This window comes from Carcharodon carcharias, chromosome 10 (genome assembly GCF_017639515.1).
Source record: "Carcharodon carcharias isolate sCarCar2 chromosome 10, sCarCar2.pri, whole genome shotgun sequence".
NCBI lineage: Eukaryota > Metazoa > Chordata > Chondrichthyes > Lamniformes > Lamnidae > Carcharodon > Carcharodon carcharias.
In genome coordinates this window covers 113013525-113030168 of record NC_054476.1, presented here as the reverse complement: position 1 = coordinate 113030168, position 16644 = coordinate 113013525, and the positions used below count along the sequence as shown (strand labels likewise).

The 16644-nt window shown below is 42.2% G+C and overlaps 1 protein-coding gene across 3 annotated transcripts in view; it reads left to right on the top strand.

Moving 5' to 3' along the window:
• The window catches only part of zzef1 (zinc finger, ZZ-type with EF hand domain 1), a 285136-nt gene that overhangs the window by 1245 nt on the left and 267247 nt on the right, over window positions 1-16644 (top strand). The gene's annotated exons all lie outside the window — the stretch shown is intronic.

Sequence of the window (16644 nt, the reverse complement as noted above, 5' to 3'; positions counted from 1 at the left end):
AGAGAGACCACATCCCAGACACACTCGATTAACACCCATAGAGAGACCACATCCCAGACACTCTCTATTAACACCCAGAGAAAGACCACATCCCAAACACACACTATTAACACCCAGAGGGAGAGAGAGACCGCATCCCAAACACTATTAACACCCAGAGGGAGAGAGAGACCGCATCCCAAACACACTATTAACACCCAGAGGGAGAGAGAGACCACATCCCAAACATGTACTATTAACACCCAGAGGGAGAGAGACTGCATCCCAAACACATTATTAACACCCAGAGGGAGAGACCACATCCCAAACGTTCTCTATTAACATTGAGAGAGAGACCACATCACAAACATTCTCTATTAACAGCCAGAGAGAGTGAGTTCCAGATCCCAATTACACTATATTAATGCCCAGAGGGAGAGATCCACATCCCAAACACACTGTGTTAATAGCCAGAGAGTGTGATCCACATCCCATTCACTCCTTATTAACGCATCCATCGAATAAAGTTACATTTCCAATCCACAGCCACTGTCACTGCCTGTGAGCTCTGCCTGGAGTGCATAGCTGGGTTAGGAATCACTGCCCAGTTTCAACTTGCAGTCTGCTCTGAATGCAAAGTTGCTTAATTCAAACTATTGTCTAGTTGAAAGTATTTTTTAGTGGAAAGCAGAAATTAACCTGTAAAAATCAGGTGCATATTGGTGAATAATTTATATTATAGCCAGTAGGATGTAATCTAATGCTACTGCAAAACTGATTTAAGTGTCCTATTTTGTACAAGTGGTCAGTACCACAGAGAAAAACTGCACTTGCCACTTGTGCCACATATTTGGAACTTTGCTTGTTGCTACTGCCTTTTCTCACATAACTGGGTGGGTCTGTACAGGGCAGTAAGTGATATCCCACCTCATTGAGCTGTACAAACAGGTCAGTGTGCTAAGTACCAGCCAACATGTCAGTCTCTGAAAACGGTTATGTCATGTACAGGGGCTGGGCTATCTCCAGAGGTATTCATGGAAACAACTGGTTTTTGTGGGTCTAATCTCTGTCAGTTTGCTCATTGTTCTGTCATTGAAAGGGATGCAGCAGGTGTAGTTCATCAGTGCAAAAAGAAAAACACTGCAGATGCTGGAAATCTGAAATAAAATTAGGAAATGCTGAGACCTGGCAGCATCCAAGGAGCTTGTGTTGAAAGCATGTTGACCTGAAAAGTTAACTCTTTCTCTCTCCGCAGATTCTCCTTGAGCTGCTGAGTATTTCCAGCTTGTTTTTTTGTTGTAATGGACTTAGTCACTTTGTCAGTCTGTAAGGGCAGGGCCCAACTCTCACATCTGGGGAATGAGTAGTATTTAAAGGCTATGGGTTAGAATTTCCTCGTAACATGGCCTTGGAAATTTATCCCAGCCCAACTGGTAACAGCAGAACTAATTCACTTTTTGTCGCTTGTCCTAACATCTCCTTATGTGGCTGGGTGTCACATTTTGTTTGCTAACGTTCATATGAATGTGTCATGGGTCATTGACCTGAAACGTTAACACTCACTCTCTGTCTCTCTCTCTCTCTCTCTCTCTCTCCCTCCCCCCTCTCTCTCTCCCTCCACAGATGAAGGGTCATTAACCTGAAACGTTAGCGCTGTTTCTGTTTGACCTGTTGATGCTGTCAGACCTGTTGAGTTTTTGCAGCATTTTCTGTTTATATTTCAGATTTCCAGCATCCGCAGTATTTTGCTTTGCTGTGTTCCTGTGAAGTGTCTTAGTGTCTAATGACTTTAAAGGCACTACACAATACAAGTTGTTGTAAAGAGGCACTAATAACTATTATTGCAGATTGGTACATTTCAGGACAAAACAAGAATTGGCAAGTAATCATTTTAAAATGTTTCTTGAGTTCCTCAGTAAAGAGGTTGCTTATGTTCTATTAAAGAATAGACACTGTTAGAGTAGCTAGTTTGCAAGGCATTAACATAAGGCAGGAAAAGTGTGATGGGGCATTTGGCACCAGAAGACAAATTATTAACATTGAGTGAACACCTTTCATCACTCATGTATCCAGATGACCAAGGAGAATCAAGTATCAAAGCAGGAAAGTTGCTGTAGCTTTACAGGGTCTTAGTGAGATCTGGAGTACTGTGTACAGTTTTAGTTCCTACTTAAGGACAAAATAGCATTAGAAGCAGTTCAGAGAATATTCACTTGGCTGATTCCTGGGATAAAGGGGTTGGCTTATGAGGAAAGGTAGAACAGGTTGGGCCTGTACCCATTGGAGTTTAGATGAACGAGAGGTGACCTTATTGAGACATATGTGATCCCGAGGGGGGACTTGATACGGAGGATGTTTCCACTTATGGGCGAGACTAGAATTGAGGGACACAGTTTAAAAATAAGGGGTCTCATTCAGGGCAGGGATGAGAATTTTTTCTTTTGAGGGTTGTTAACTTGTGGAATTTGCTTCCTGTGGAGGCTGGGATATTGAATATATTCAAGGCTGAGTTAGTTAGATTCTTGATAGACAGAGGAATCAAGGGTTACAGGAGCAGGCAGGAAAGTGGAGTTGAGGTCACAATCAGATCAGCCATGATCTTAGGGAAGGCGGAGCTTGAGGGGTCAAATGGCCTAATTCTAATTTGTATGTTGGATGTGTATTTTTATCAAATCTTGCTCCCATTGATCGACAAAATCTGTTACAGTTTTGTTCCTCACTCCTACATTTTTGTGTTATGAAACTATGAAATCTGAACCTGTTTGGCCTTTGAGACTCCTGTCTTGGATTCAAACAATGAAAATAAGGAATGTGTGCATGTACTGAAAAATCACAAGTGGTTGGATATTGAGAACTAGTGTTGTGACATTAAAGACTGATATTTTGTACCTGAACGTACCTAAGCATTGCACCAGCCTGTTGGTATCTTTTCTGAGTTCACAGATTCACAGAACTGTTACAGTGCTGAAGGAGATCATTCAGCCCATCATGTCTGCACCAGCTCTCCAAATGAGCATTTTGACTTAGTGCCATTCTCCTGCTTTTCCTCATACCCTTCAACACTGTTTCTATTCAAATAACCATTCAATGCCCTCTCTAATGCCTCAATTGAACCTGCCTCCACCACACTTCCAGGCAGTGCATTCTAGACTTGAACCACTTGCTGTGTGAAAAAGTTTTTTCTTACATTGCACTTGCTTCTTTGGCTAAGCACTTTAAATTTTGCCCTCTCATTTCCGATCGTTTTACGAACAGGAACTGTTTCTCCCTATCTACTCTATCCAGCCGCTTCATGATTTTGAACATCTCTGTCAAATCTCCTTATGGCCTTCTCCTCCCCAAGAACAGTCCCAACCTCTCAAGTCTCTCCTCATAGCTGAAGTTTCTCACCCCTGGAACCATTCTTGCAAACCTCTTCTGCACTCTATCCAATGTGTTCACATCCTTCCTATAGTGTGGCATCCAGAACTGTATGTAATACTCCAGCTGAGGTCTAACTAGTGTCTAATATAAGCTCAGCATAGCCTCCCTGCTCTTGTACTCTATGTCCCTATTAATAAAGCCCAGGATACTGTATGCTCCCCAATCTTATTTACTCTGTGCATTCACAGACATGCATAGTAACTCTGATTTAGATTTTGTTACTTTCTCCCTTACTCTGACTACACTTGTTTAATTTATTATTCTCTATACTAGTGCAATCTGTCTCTCCCAGTATGTTTGTGCACCCTGGTATTCCTCTCTAATATTCTATCCTGGTTCCCACATCCCTGCCCAGTTAGTTTAAAGCCCTCCCAAAAGCACTTGTTCTTCCGGGATGACAACTGTCTATTGAGTGCTTGACCCTTGTAACTAGATTTCTGCAACTTAAGACTTGTCAGTTCAACAGGAGAAGTTTTCTTTTTAGTGTGATTTGAATGTATTGGGTGAAACAAAGGTTTAGTGATAATGCTGCGTGCACATCTTGAATTTCTTCTCTACAACTTATTCTAGCTGGACTCTCTGGGAACTTTGACTGGCCCTTTTGTAGAATGATTTATAAGGAAAAGAGCTAAAAGTTAATTGGTTCCTTATGTTATTTCAGTTATTTTGCCGCCTGATGTCAGGGCAATTGTGATAATTGTTAACTCTGGTAATTATCAACGATTGAATGAAGAGAAGAATTTCTCCAGAGACAAACGATCTAGTTCCTTACTAAAGTTATCCTTACATGTTAACAAGCCCTGTCGATGCCATTTGTGCAGTAGAGCGATTACATTAACAATGATTAGATTTCAGTTGTTAAACTGGTGTTATTGTGGATGGTGGTTTAGGTGAGATTATTGGAGTTTTCCCAGTTAATTGATTCACTGCCCAAAGACACATTCTGAATCAAAGCAATCGGAAGGTGGTACATGAAAAATATATCCCATCAAAACACCTTTTTAAGTCTTTTGATTAGCTTCTTAAAGCTGGTTGGAGTCAGCAGCAGTGCCATTCTTTTCCTCTCCATTGGCATTGTCCCACGTGTAATGATGGTTTAAGTTGATTACAAAGCACCTGCTAGTTTCTCTTGAAAAAGGCATATGCTGAATTCAGATCAATAAGCTCTGATTTGTTATGGAGTAGGGGCATGAGAATAATTGTTCTACACTTGCGGTATTTATTAAGAAAGTCTTAATCTCTTAACATTTCCAGGATGGGAAAGTTTTAGAAGCGTCATTGTCGAGATGTGGGCATTACTGGCAAGGTGGATCGTTATTGCCCGCCCCTATTTCCCCTCAGACAGCGGTGGTAGCCTTTCTGCTTTGAACGCTGGTAGCTATTTTATACTGAATAACTTGCCAGGCCATTTCAGAAGGTAGTGAAAAGTCACTACATTTCAAACAGTAAAGACTGAAGTTGGCAGGAGTTCTTACCCTAACATAGTCTGCGTAATAAATCAAAGTTTTATTTACCTAAGGAGCTTGAAACAAATAGTCATTTAGTCATACAGAACTTGAGTGTGGTTGACACTGAATGGGAACTTGACAACCAATCAGCAACCTCTCTTCATGCAGTATAAATTGTTGTTCCTTTTATTGTTGGTTGATCTTGCATATCTATCCTGATGGTGCAAGATGAAAACTTTGATAACATGCCTCTTTTTTTTCCAGCAATGCTCAAGTTTGAAACAGTCGGGATGAGCTGAGATCACTTGGGAAAGAATTAAAGTGACAATGCTATATGATATTATCCCTCACACTGTAACCTCTCTGCCATCTTTATCTCAAAACACCCTGAACTGTCAACCACAATGCTTGCTCCTTGTGTCAGTTAGATAGTCCCATCATGACAGTATTTCATTTCCTTGCACTATTTTAATAAGATATCACTTACAACAGTGCTGATGTAATCTGGCCTTGCTTGCTGCTCCAGAGTGGTAAGTTGCAACTTTTGAGTTACCATACATGACCACGGTCTTCAGTAGAGGCGATGGTGCAGGGGGCAATGGCCATCGTTGGGGCCGAGACTTAGTCGGTCATTGTTGTATTGGTTGGTGATGGTTTCGAGAAAAGGAGGGAACAAAAAATATATGTACAAAATATAAATATTTCTTTAGTTGCCTTGCTAAAACATGCCACTGATGTACATTTCAGTGCTCTAATTACTTTAGATTCATAAAATAATATGGCACAGAAGAGAGGCCATTTGGCCCGTCGAGCCAGGGCCAACTATTTTGAAGAGCAATCCGGTTAATCCCACTCGCCAGACATTTCCCCACATCCTTGCAATTTTTTCTCCTTTGGGTATTTATCCAATTCCTTTTTGAATATTTGATTCCATTATGCAGTTAAATTGTAGCCCGACTCTACCTGTCCATCAACTAAAAAGTTTACCTGTCCTTTCTTCGGATGCTATTGGACAAGCTATATTTTTACAGTAATTTCTGTATTTATTAAAAACCTTTCCATGTACTTTTTAAATAAAGTTAGGCAGGAATGTGAGTTGTCATTTTTCCTAGTGCATTATTTAAGAATCCTCTTCGAGGAAATCAAAGTTGTTTTCTGGAGTATTGCACAATAAACTTTCATCTCTATTTTTCGCTCTTGAATGTGCTTGAGTGCAATTCCACATGTGTAGAAACAATGCTTTGTAATAACTGAAACTGCTAGTGAGTGTGGACAAGTAGATCCCCAATGGGATGTTTACTTAAATTTCTCTTCTCTCTCACTGTCTCTCACTCACTCTCATGTCTTTGAATAGTAAAGCAGTCACAACTATGCTGCAATGTCAATTTTAAAGTAGATGTGTTAGAGAAGAGTGAGAATGGGCAGAAACCTACTTAAAGTATTAAGGGGAATTTACAACGCAGAAGGAAGCCACATGATTCACTGTGTCTGCACCAGTTTCTGCTTGTTGCCCAATTTTTTCCTCTGCTTTCTGTGTTTATTCTTCCCTTAAGAGTTGTACTGGTCCCTGGCTCAGCCACACTCTGTGACAAAACATCCCATTGCCTGAACAAGCAACTTCAGCCCTCCTTCATGATTCTTTGTCAGTGACTCCTTAACCAGAAGTGAATCTTTACCCATTCCACCAACTGCAAGTTCCTCTCCAAACCCCACAACATTTTGGCTTGGAACCATATTTCTGTCACTGTTACAGAATCAAAATCCTGGAGCTCCCTCCCTAACAGCACTGTGGGTGCCCCTACACCACATGGACTACAGAGCAGTTCAAGGAGGCAGCTCGCCACCCAAGGGCAATAAGGGATGGGCAACAAATGCTGGCCTTGCCAGTGAACACACATCCCATGTAAGAATAAAAGAAACCACCCCATCAAAACCAGGGATGGGCAACAAATGCTGGCCTTGCCAGTGAACGCACATCCCATGTAAGAATAAAAGAAACCACCCCATCAAAATCCTTCACACAATGCACCCTTTTTTTGCTTGTGCCTGTTACCTAAAGTTATCAAGGAACAAGGGATAAAAGTGAGCAAATGGAGCTCAAGACTAGATATATCAGAATAGCAAAACATGCTCAGGACTGAATCATCTCCTCCTTATTCTAAGTTCAGTTTCCAACAGATTATACACCCAATAATGGCTCAAAATAATTTTCATATAGAACAACTTAGCATGAGATTAACCCAGAGCCATTTGTAGTAACACATAATATGAGAGGAAAAAAGCAGACTTGCATTTATATGGTGCCTTTCATGACATTGAGATGCCCTAAAGCTTGTTACAGCCAATTGAGTACCTTTGAAGTATAATTATTGTTGTAAAGTAGGAAATGCATCGGCCAATTTTTGCATAAGGTCCCAGGAGCAACAATGTGATAATCACCAGGTTTTGGGTGTTGGTTGAGGGATAACTAACAGCCAGAAAATCAGGAAATTCCCCTGCTCTTCCATTGGGAACTTTAACACCCTCTTGAGAGAACAATGGGATGTCGGTTTAATGTTTCATCTAAAAGACAACCGCCGACAGTGTAGTACTCCCTCAGTACTGCACTTGAGTGTCAGCCAAGATCTCTGTAACAGAGCTTGAGTCCACATGCCACTGACTGAGTGAGAGTAATGACTACCAAACCAACGCTGACTCCTAAGAGATGTCTCTGCACCAGCATCCTGTAAATAGGGTTTCAGGTTTGGTAGATAACCACTTGAACAGACATGTTCTGTGCTACCTCCATTTTATTTATAGCTCTTTGACACTTTGAGTCATTGCTTATTGGTCGAGAAAGAGATTTGGCTGCGACTGGTGGGGTTTGATGCAAGGGAGAAAATACAATGGAAGTTAACCTGGGAGTTGAGTACTGAAAGAGGCATGTGGGAGGAGTGCTTGTAAATTCAGAAGTGTGGGGGCCCAGAAAGCTCTATTTTGACATGCTCTGGTAAAGCAATACTCTTTGCAAAACCTTTCCTCAGACTGGATGACCCTGTCATGTCAGCCATACAACTGGGTTGAATCTTTTGGTGGAATGTAGGGAGGAAAATGAAGAAATACTTTGTGAATAATGAAGACAGCCACAGTAACATTGTTTTCCTTTGTGTAATGCTGGCCATTTCTTTTATTCCACACAGCACTTATTCCATCCTTTGGACAGGTTGAAAAATTTTTTAACCTATATGTGGCCATAGCATTGATTCTTCAGCACTATTGTTTACCTGTGTAAGCACTTGAACAGTGCTAACCATTGATTGTGTGCTATAGGTCAGTGGGTAGTATATTCACTTGCAGGTCAGTAGATCTCCACTCCAGGTGACTTGAGCACTGAAGTGTGAGCTGGCATTCCCCTGCAGTAAGGAGGCAATGCAGCACTGTAAAAGGAGCTGTCTTTTGGATGAGGGGATTAAACCAAGGCCCCATCTGCTATCCCTCAGGTGCAGGTAAAAGATACCTTGGTGCTGTTTTGAAGAAGAGGAATCATCGTGACCAACATTTACCCCTCAGTCATCATCGCTGAAGTAAGTTACCTGGTCAAAACAAAAACAGAATTACCTGGAAAAACTCAGCAGGTCTGGCAGCATCGGCGGAGAAGAAAAGAGTTGACGTTTCGAGTCCTCATGACCCTTCGACAGAACTGGGTTACCTGGTCGTTGTCTCATTGCTGTTCATGGAGGAAAATTGGCTACTATGTTTCAAAAGTACACTATTGGCTGTATGAAGCTTTGGGACATTGTGAGGCTATGACAGGCACTATATAAATGCAAGTCTTTCTTAATGGTACAGTAGGTGAACTGGTTTGTTTATCCACAGTAGTGGATATACATGTAATGAACCATATCTTTGGTTGCTTCATTGGTGACATTCCCTTAGATCTAAAGTGGGGTGGTTTGCCATTCGTCATTCCTCTGGTAATGAAGCAGTCAATGACCGCATATAGCAAGAACTGCACAAATCCAGGCTTGGCCTGAGAAATGGCAGGTGATATTACAAGAGGGAAATCTTTTCCCTGGTTGAAGTCATGCTTAGTACAAAGGAAGATGGTTGTAGTTTTTGGAGGCCAAACAACTTAGTCCCAGGATATCACTGCAGGTGTTCCACGGCCCAACCATCTTGAATTGCTTGATCAGTGACGTTCTGTCAAAAATAAGGTCAGAAGTGGGGATGTTTGCAGAATGTCCAGTGCTATTTGCAACTCCTCAGATACTGAAACAGTCTATATCTGCTTGCAGCAAGACCTGGACAACATTCAGGTTTGGGATGATAAAGCTAATATTTCTGCCACATAAATGCCAGGCAATGACCATCTCCAACAAGAGAAAATTCTAAGCACCTCACCTTGATGTTCAACAACGTTATCATTGTTGACTCACCCACCATCAACGTCCTGGGGTTACTACTGACCAGAAGCTGAACTGGACCAGCCGTATAGATACTTGTGGCTACAAGAGCAAGTCAGAGGCTGGAGATTCTGCAGTGAATAACTCATCTCTTGACTCCCCAAAGCCGGTTCACCATCTAGAAGGTAAAAATCAAGATTAAGATGTGGACTATTCTCCACTTGCCTGGATGAGTGCAGCTGCAACAACACTCAAGAAGCTCAACATCATCCAGGACAAAGCAACTCAACTGATGGGTCACCACCTTTAATGTTCACTTCCTCCAGCACCGACGCACAGTGGCAGCAGTGTGTATCATCTACAAGATGCACTGCAGCAAGTCACTAAGGTTCCTTTGACAGCACCTTCCAAACCCATGACCTCTGCCATCTAGAAAGACAAGGGCAGCAGATACATGGGAACACCACCACCTGCAAGCTCTCCTCCAAGTCACACACCACCCTGACTTAGAAATATATTGCCGTTCCTTCACTGTCACTGGGTCAAAATCCTGGAACTCCCTTCCTAATAGCACTGTGGGTGTAGCTACACCAGATGGACAGCAGTTGTTCAAGAAGGCAGCTCACCACCACCTTCTTGAGGGCAACTAGGGATGGGCAATAAATGCTGGCCTTGCCCCTGACCCTCACACCCAAAGACCAAATTGAAAAAAAATACAGCTGCTTTACCAAGCACAGTGAAGGCATGGCGTAGCAAGGAGGATAGAGGGGGCTGAATAAATTACAACAGTTGCAGCCCTTTCCCTGAAGAGTAACATAGAGGAACTTTTTAGCTTATCTGCACTGTACACCATCACAATCAATAAATACAGTACAGTGATTAAGTTATGTCAATGTTATTGATCCAGTAAGCAAATATTTGAGTGGATGCACAAAAATACTACACTAAAATACAGCATAGTGTGGCTACCTTGATGTGCAAAGCATTTAGTTTAGTGCCACAGGCTTGATAATTATATCAATATTACCTGTTCACTTATGCGCAGAACAACAAATTAATTCACGATCACAGCGCAGGAGAAAAAGGATTAATTTGATGAAACACTTTTCAAACAGAGCAAGACCACTACTGCTGACATGTTGTCATTGACTTTGATATGTTCAGTGCCTTTAACTGTTTCTTGGTACCATATGGAGTGTATGGAATTGACTGGAGGCTGGCATGTGATAGGGGCCCCAGCAGGAGGCTGAGGTGGGTCATCCGCTTGGCACTTCTGACCAAGATGGTCGTAAATGCTTCAGCCTTGCGTTTTGCATGGAGTGCTAGGCTCCCCAATCATTGAGGAAGGGAATATTTGTGAAGCCACCTTCTCCTGTTAATTGTTTAATTGTCCACCACCATTCATGACGAGAGGTGGCAGGACTGCAGAGCTTTCGTCTGATCCATTGCGTGTGGGATCATTTCGCTCCATCTTTGCCATACTGCTTCTGCTGTTTGGCATGCATGTTCTTTGTTGCAGCTTCATCAGGTTAGCACCTTATTTTAGGTATGCCTGGTGTTGCTCCTGGCGTGCCCTCCTGCACACTTTATTGAGCCTACCCTGACTTGATGGTAATGGTACAGTGGGGGATATGCTGGACCGTGAGGTTTTCGATTAAGGTTGAATATAATTCTGCTGTTGATGGCCCACAGAGCTTCATGGATGCCCAGTTTTGAGCTGCTAGATCTGTTCTGAATTTAACCTATTTAGCGTGATGGCAGTACCACAAATAATAATGGAAGGTATCCTCAGTGTGACGATGGGACTTCATCTCCATGAGGACTTTGTGGTGGTTGCTCCTCCTAATACATAGAAACTAGGAGCAGGAGTAGGCCATTCGGCCCTTCAATCCTACACCGCCATTCATTATGATCATGGCTGATCATCCAACTCAATAGCCTGCTCCCGCTTTCTCCCCATATCCTTTGATCCCTTTTGCCCCGAGAGCTATATCTAACTCCTTCTTGAAAGCATACAATGTTTTGGCCTTCACTACCTGTGATAGCGAATTCCACAGGCTCACCACTCTCTGGGTGAAGAAATTTCTCCTCATTTCAGTCCTAAATGGCCCACCCCGTATCCTCAGACTGTGACCCCTGCTTTCGGACTCCCATACCATCGGGAACATCCTTCCTGCATCCACCCTGTCTAGTCCTATTAGAATTTTATAGGTTTCTATGAGATCGCCCCCTCATTCTTCTGAGCTCCAGCAAATATAATCCTAACTGACACAATCTATCCTCATATGTCAGTCCCGTCATCCCAGGAATCAGTCTGGTAAAACTTCACTGCACTCCCTCTATAGCAAGAACATCCTTCCTCAGATAAGGAGACCAAAACTGCACACAATATTCCAGGTGTGGTCTCACCAAGGCCCTGTATAATTGCAACAAGCCATCCCTGCTCCTTTACTCGAATCCTGTCGCTAAGAAGGCCAACCATTTGCCGCCTTTACCACCTGCTGCACCTACCTTCAGCGACTGGCGTTTGAGGACACCCAGGTCTCGTTGCACATTCCCCTCTTTCAATTTATAGCCAAGCAGATAATCTGCCTTCCTGTTTTTGCTACCAAAGTGGATAATGTCACATTTATCCACATTATACTGCATCTGCCATGCGTTTGTCCACTCAGCTTGTCCAAATCACACTGAATCCTCCTCACAGCTCACCCTCCTACCCACCCAGCTTTGTGTCATCTGCAAATTTGGAGATACTGTCATGGTCAGATGTATCTGGACGGGTGGGTTGGTGAAGTTGAGGTCAGATAGGTTTTTCCCTCCTGTTGATTTACTTAACATCTGCTGCAGGCCCAGCCTGACAGATACATCCAGTCCTTTTGCTGGATGTTAAATCTGCAGGAGTGAAGCTTGGACATTTACAGATTGAATTGCTTGATTGAAGAGATATGATAGAGTAGAATCATAGGAAGTTTACACAGAAAGAGACCACTTGGCCTATCGTGTCTGCATAGGCTGAGAAGCGAGCCACCCATCCTAATCCTACTTTACAGTATTTGGTCCGTCGCCCTGCAGGTTACGGAACTTAAGGTGCATATCCAGACACCTTTTAAATGATTTGAGGGATTCTGCCTCTACTACCCTTTCAGGCACAGCGATCCAAACTCCACAACCCTCTGGGTGAAAACATTTTTCCTCATCTCTCTTCTAATCATTCTACAAATAAACATCTACCACAAATCTAGATTTAAAAAGGTTTATAAACATGAGTTGATTTAACTTGAATTTTGTATTGTTTTTGATGTCGAGCATTAATTATTTAAGTAAAATTCAGGATATTCAAAATCTAAAATTGGTTGGCATGCCTGTAACAGGTGAATTAATTGAGGTTCTCTGACGTTCATATTGATTCAGTAATATATCTAATATATTATATTCCGGTGTGAGCAATACCATTCACAGGAGCTCTTGTAAAATCTCTAAAAAGTGAGAAACATAAGCATCTTTAAAAAATACTCTTCAGACTGTTACCATCTTGTGTATCTATTTCCTTTCTTATTGCAGCATTTCTGGTAATCTGCAAATGAAATTTATTGAAAAATCCACATGATCATCTCCTATTGTCTGAATTTTTGATCTGTAAAGATTTGTAATTGATTTTGAAATTCATACATGCTCAAAGAGCCACAGAAAATCAGTTTCCCTGTGAAAACTCCAATCTTCCTCACTTGCCCACACATTAATTAGACACATGTTTGTTTTGTTGGAAGAGAGAATTGAGACTAATCTGGTATGGCTTCATGCTGAAGGAGCGAGACACTGAATTTTCTTTTTTGTTCCAAACTAAATGGGTTGATGCAGTAAAATGTTTGATGCAGTGTCTGGAGATGGAATTGTGGGAATCCATATTAAGTATTCAATACTTGGATACAAATGGCATGGGAAGTAGACAAAGGCGTCTCAAGTATCCATTTTGCAGTTATGTTTAGAGATATACTAGAAGTGGATTTACCACTTCCTTACACTTGTACAGCCAAGCAGATCAACTGCAGATTGTTTGCCAAGTGTTAAATTAATGAGGTTTAATTAATGCTCAGGTAATATGAAACCACAAGTGGTCACACAAGTGTCACACTTGTACTACACATGCTTTGCATTTTCCTTTCATTTTTAGGTTCTGTATCATTTAAAAAGTTATTAGCAATGAGTTAACTCAGACAGTTTCATGGCAGATGTGCCTCAGCCATCATGTTGAAACGATGAACAAAAATGGACAGCAGCTCCTGCAATTTGTTGAATGTTTGCGTTGCCAGCGCTTTCTTCCAGGGCAGACATTGGCACAAGGTGTCATGGTGTCATGTGAAATCTGGCCCCTGGCACCAGCTTGTCCTGGTAATCACAAGAAAACGCAATCTGCCCAGTGTTCTTCATACCCGCACTTATCACAGAGCAGACTGTGAAACTGATCACTCGCTTGTCAGTAGCAGGGTGTGGAAAATACACAGGTCCAAACACAATGACATGCTGTGCATCAACATTTAGTGCATGAGGAATGACAGCAAATGTCAGAAGTTCTCAAGCTCTCAGGCAGTTCCTTCCCCCTGAGGGCTCACCGGATAACACTGATGAGGCATGCAAGTCACTGTGGTGAATCATCTACAAAGCTACAGTAACCAGGCTGGCAAAGGAAGAAGCAGGAACAAAGATTGATTCAAAACCTACCATATAGAAATGATTCCTGTCACTGAAGTGAAGAGTGCAGCTCAGATGACTGACAACCTGTCTCCTAACCCTAAAGCATGTGACAATCTCACGCTAGCCAAGGCAGACATGAAGAAGACAGCAAGGTACTGTGCCAACAAGCATTGGATCAATCTATGCAAAGAAATACAATCTGCTAGTGACAGTGGTAACTTCACGCTACGCATGTCAGTATCAAATGAGGACTCGGCTCCATCATCTCCAAAATTGCTCCTCTGAAATCCACAGATGGAGAAGTACTCACTGACAGGAACAAACGAGCAAAGGCCTGCCAGGTAGAGCACCACTCTGAGCTATACTCACATGAAAATGATATATCTCTGCCTGTGTTTGGTGATCTTCTGTAGCTACCTTTCATGTATGAGCTTGATGCAAAAGGTGAGCTTGGCTCAAAAAAGGCCATTGACTCTCTAGCAGCAAGGAGCTGGCTTTCCGTTCCTTGAATTCCAACTGAGCTACTCAAGAATGGAAAGCCTCAGCTGCTGCTGTGTTCCTTGACCACCTCCTGCTGGAGAGAAGGCTATTACGACAGGATATGTGTGGTGTAAACAACTACCTAGGCATCTCCTCAACATCACTGGGAAGGCTTTTGCCAGAGCCATTCTAATGAGGCTCTAATGATTAGCCACCAGAATATACCCAGAGGTGCAGCGTGGCTTCAGAGCAGGAAGATCTGCAATAGATATGACCTTCTCTCTATGTCAGCTTCAAGAGAAATGTGGAGTGTAGCAAATGCCACTCTACCTTGTTTTTGTGGACCTAACGGAAAGCATTTGACACCATGAGCAAGATGAGCCTCTACTTGATACTAGAGAAAATTGGCTGTCCTCCCAAGCTTCACAGTCTCATATGGTCCTTCTATGATAACATACACAGCACCATTCAGTTTGACGGCTCTACCTCTGACAGTTTTGAGATAAAAAATGGAGTGAAACAGGGGCTGTGTCTTAGCCCCGACCCCGTTTGGTTTCTTTTCTTTGTCATCCTGACCTATGCTTCCTTTGCTGATCTGGAAGGAGTATGCCTCACAATCAGATGGGAAATTCCTCAACCCATCAAGACTGAAAGCCAAAACAAAAGTGCTGCATGTCCTGGTCAGGATGCTGATGATGCTGCCCTGGTTACCCAGACAGAAGACCAGCTCCAAAGGCTCATGGACCATTTGTCCCATGCCTGTGTAATGTTCTCCCTCACCACCAGTGTCAAGAAAAGTAGTTATGGGACAGAGTGTTGTGTCTCTGCCTGTGATCAGACTCAACATCATGCCACTGGAAGCAGTCAGCAAATTCTGCTGCCTTGGATCCACAGTGACAGATAACCTGTCTGTTGACAAAGAGCTCAGCACATGCATTGGAAAGGCAGGTACCACCTTGGCTGATTAACAAAGTGGACATGGAGAAAACAACAAACTGATTGCAGGAGCGAGATGCTCAACTATAAAGTCAGTATCCTCAGCACATTGTTATATGGCAACCACCTACACCTACCAAGAAAAAGGGCTCCATAACTTACATCTCAAATGTCTGTGACGCATCTTTGGCATCACATGGAAAGACAATGAAGCGATCCTTTCTAGGGCAAGCATATCAAGCATACTAGTGCTAGTCAAGCAAAGAAGGCTTCACTGGCTTGGGCATGTGCACAGGATGGAAGATGTTTGCACCCCCAGGAATGTGTTATATGTGTTATGACCAATGCAGTTGGTAAAGCAGAGTTATTTTTAAAAATCTCAGAGGGAAACTTTAAACAACTGTCATAACCTATAACTTTAAGTGTTATGTTTGAGATGCGACTCTAAATTCAGGATCAGACCACCAATTCTTGAGGTTTTACATTAAACTAATTGAAACATTTTATTAATTTACACAAGTTAAAAATATATATACGAATGGCTACAAATTACTAATCTCCATTAAGGCAACAGTGACCTATAGACTTAACCAAACACCAGGCAAAGCATTTTCACCTTTAGGAATTCAAAATGAGGTTCTTTTCACTATGGAGCTAGTTGGAGATTTACAACTGCCTTTTGATCTTACATTGCCTCTGCTCTGCACACCCAAAAACTATTGAAGTTATACCTACCACCACTGATTGAATTCAAAGTCTCATTGTCTCACCAGTCTCTTTGAACTTTACCTTTTAACAATGAAACCCCATTCATTGTACCAAGTTTATTAGTAATATAAACATGTTGCTTGGTAGCTCCAAGAAAGGTGTCAAGTTTTCACCCCACTTCTTGAATGCTCTATTCAACAAAATGCAAATACACTCTACCTCACTGTTTACATCTCAAACTAGTACATATCCAAGCACCCAGACTAGCTGACTTTAATCTAATTAAGACTAAATCTCTATTTTGAAAGAAAAATATTTTCCAAAATATTATATACATTAATAGCTTCATGACAATGGGGAGGTAACCTGTGCCAAGAGACCAGCAGGGTGCCCAAAGGAATGCTGTGAAAAGAGATGTGAAAGCCCTCCGCATTAATCATGGCAAGTAGGAAACTCTAGCTGACGATTGATGCAAATGATGACACCAGCTGTGGGCATGAATTCACTTATGATGACATGTGGTTTCAGAAGCTCTTAAGCAGATGCCAGCCCTGCAAACAAGGCATCAGCAGAGATCATCCCGCACCAACAGCAAG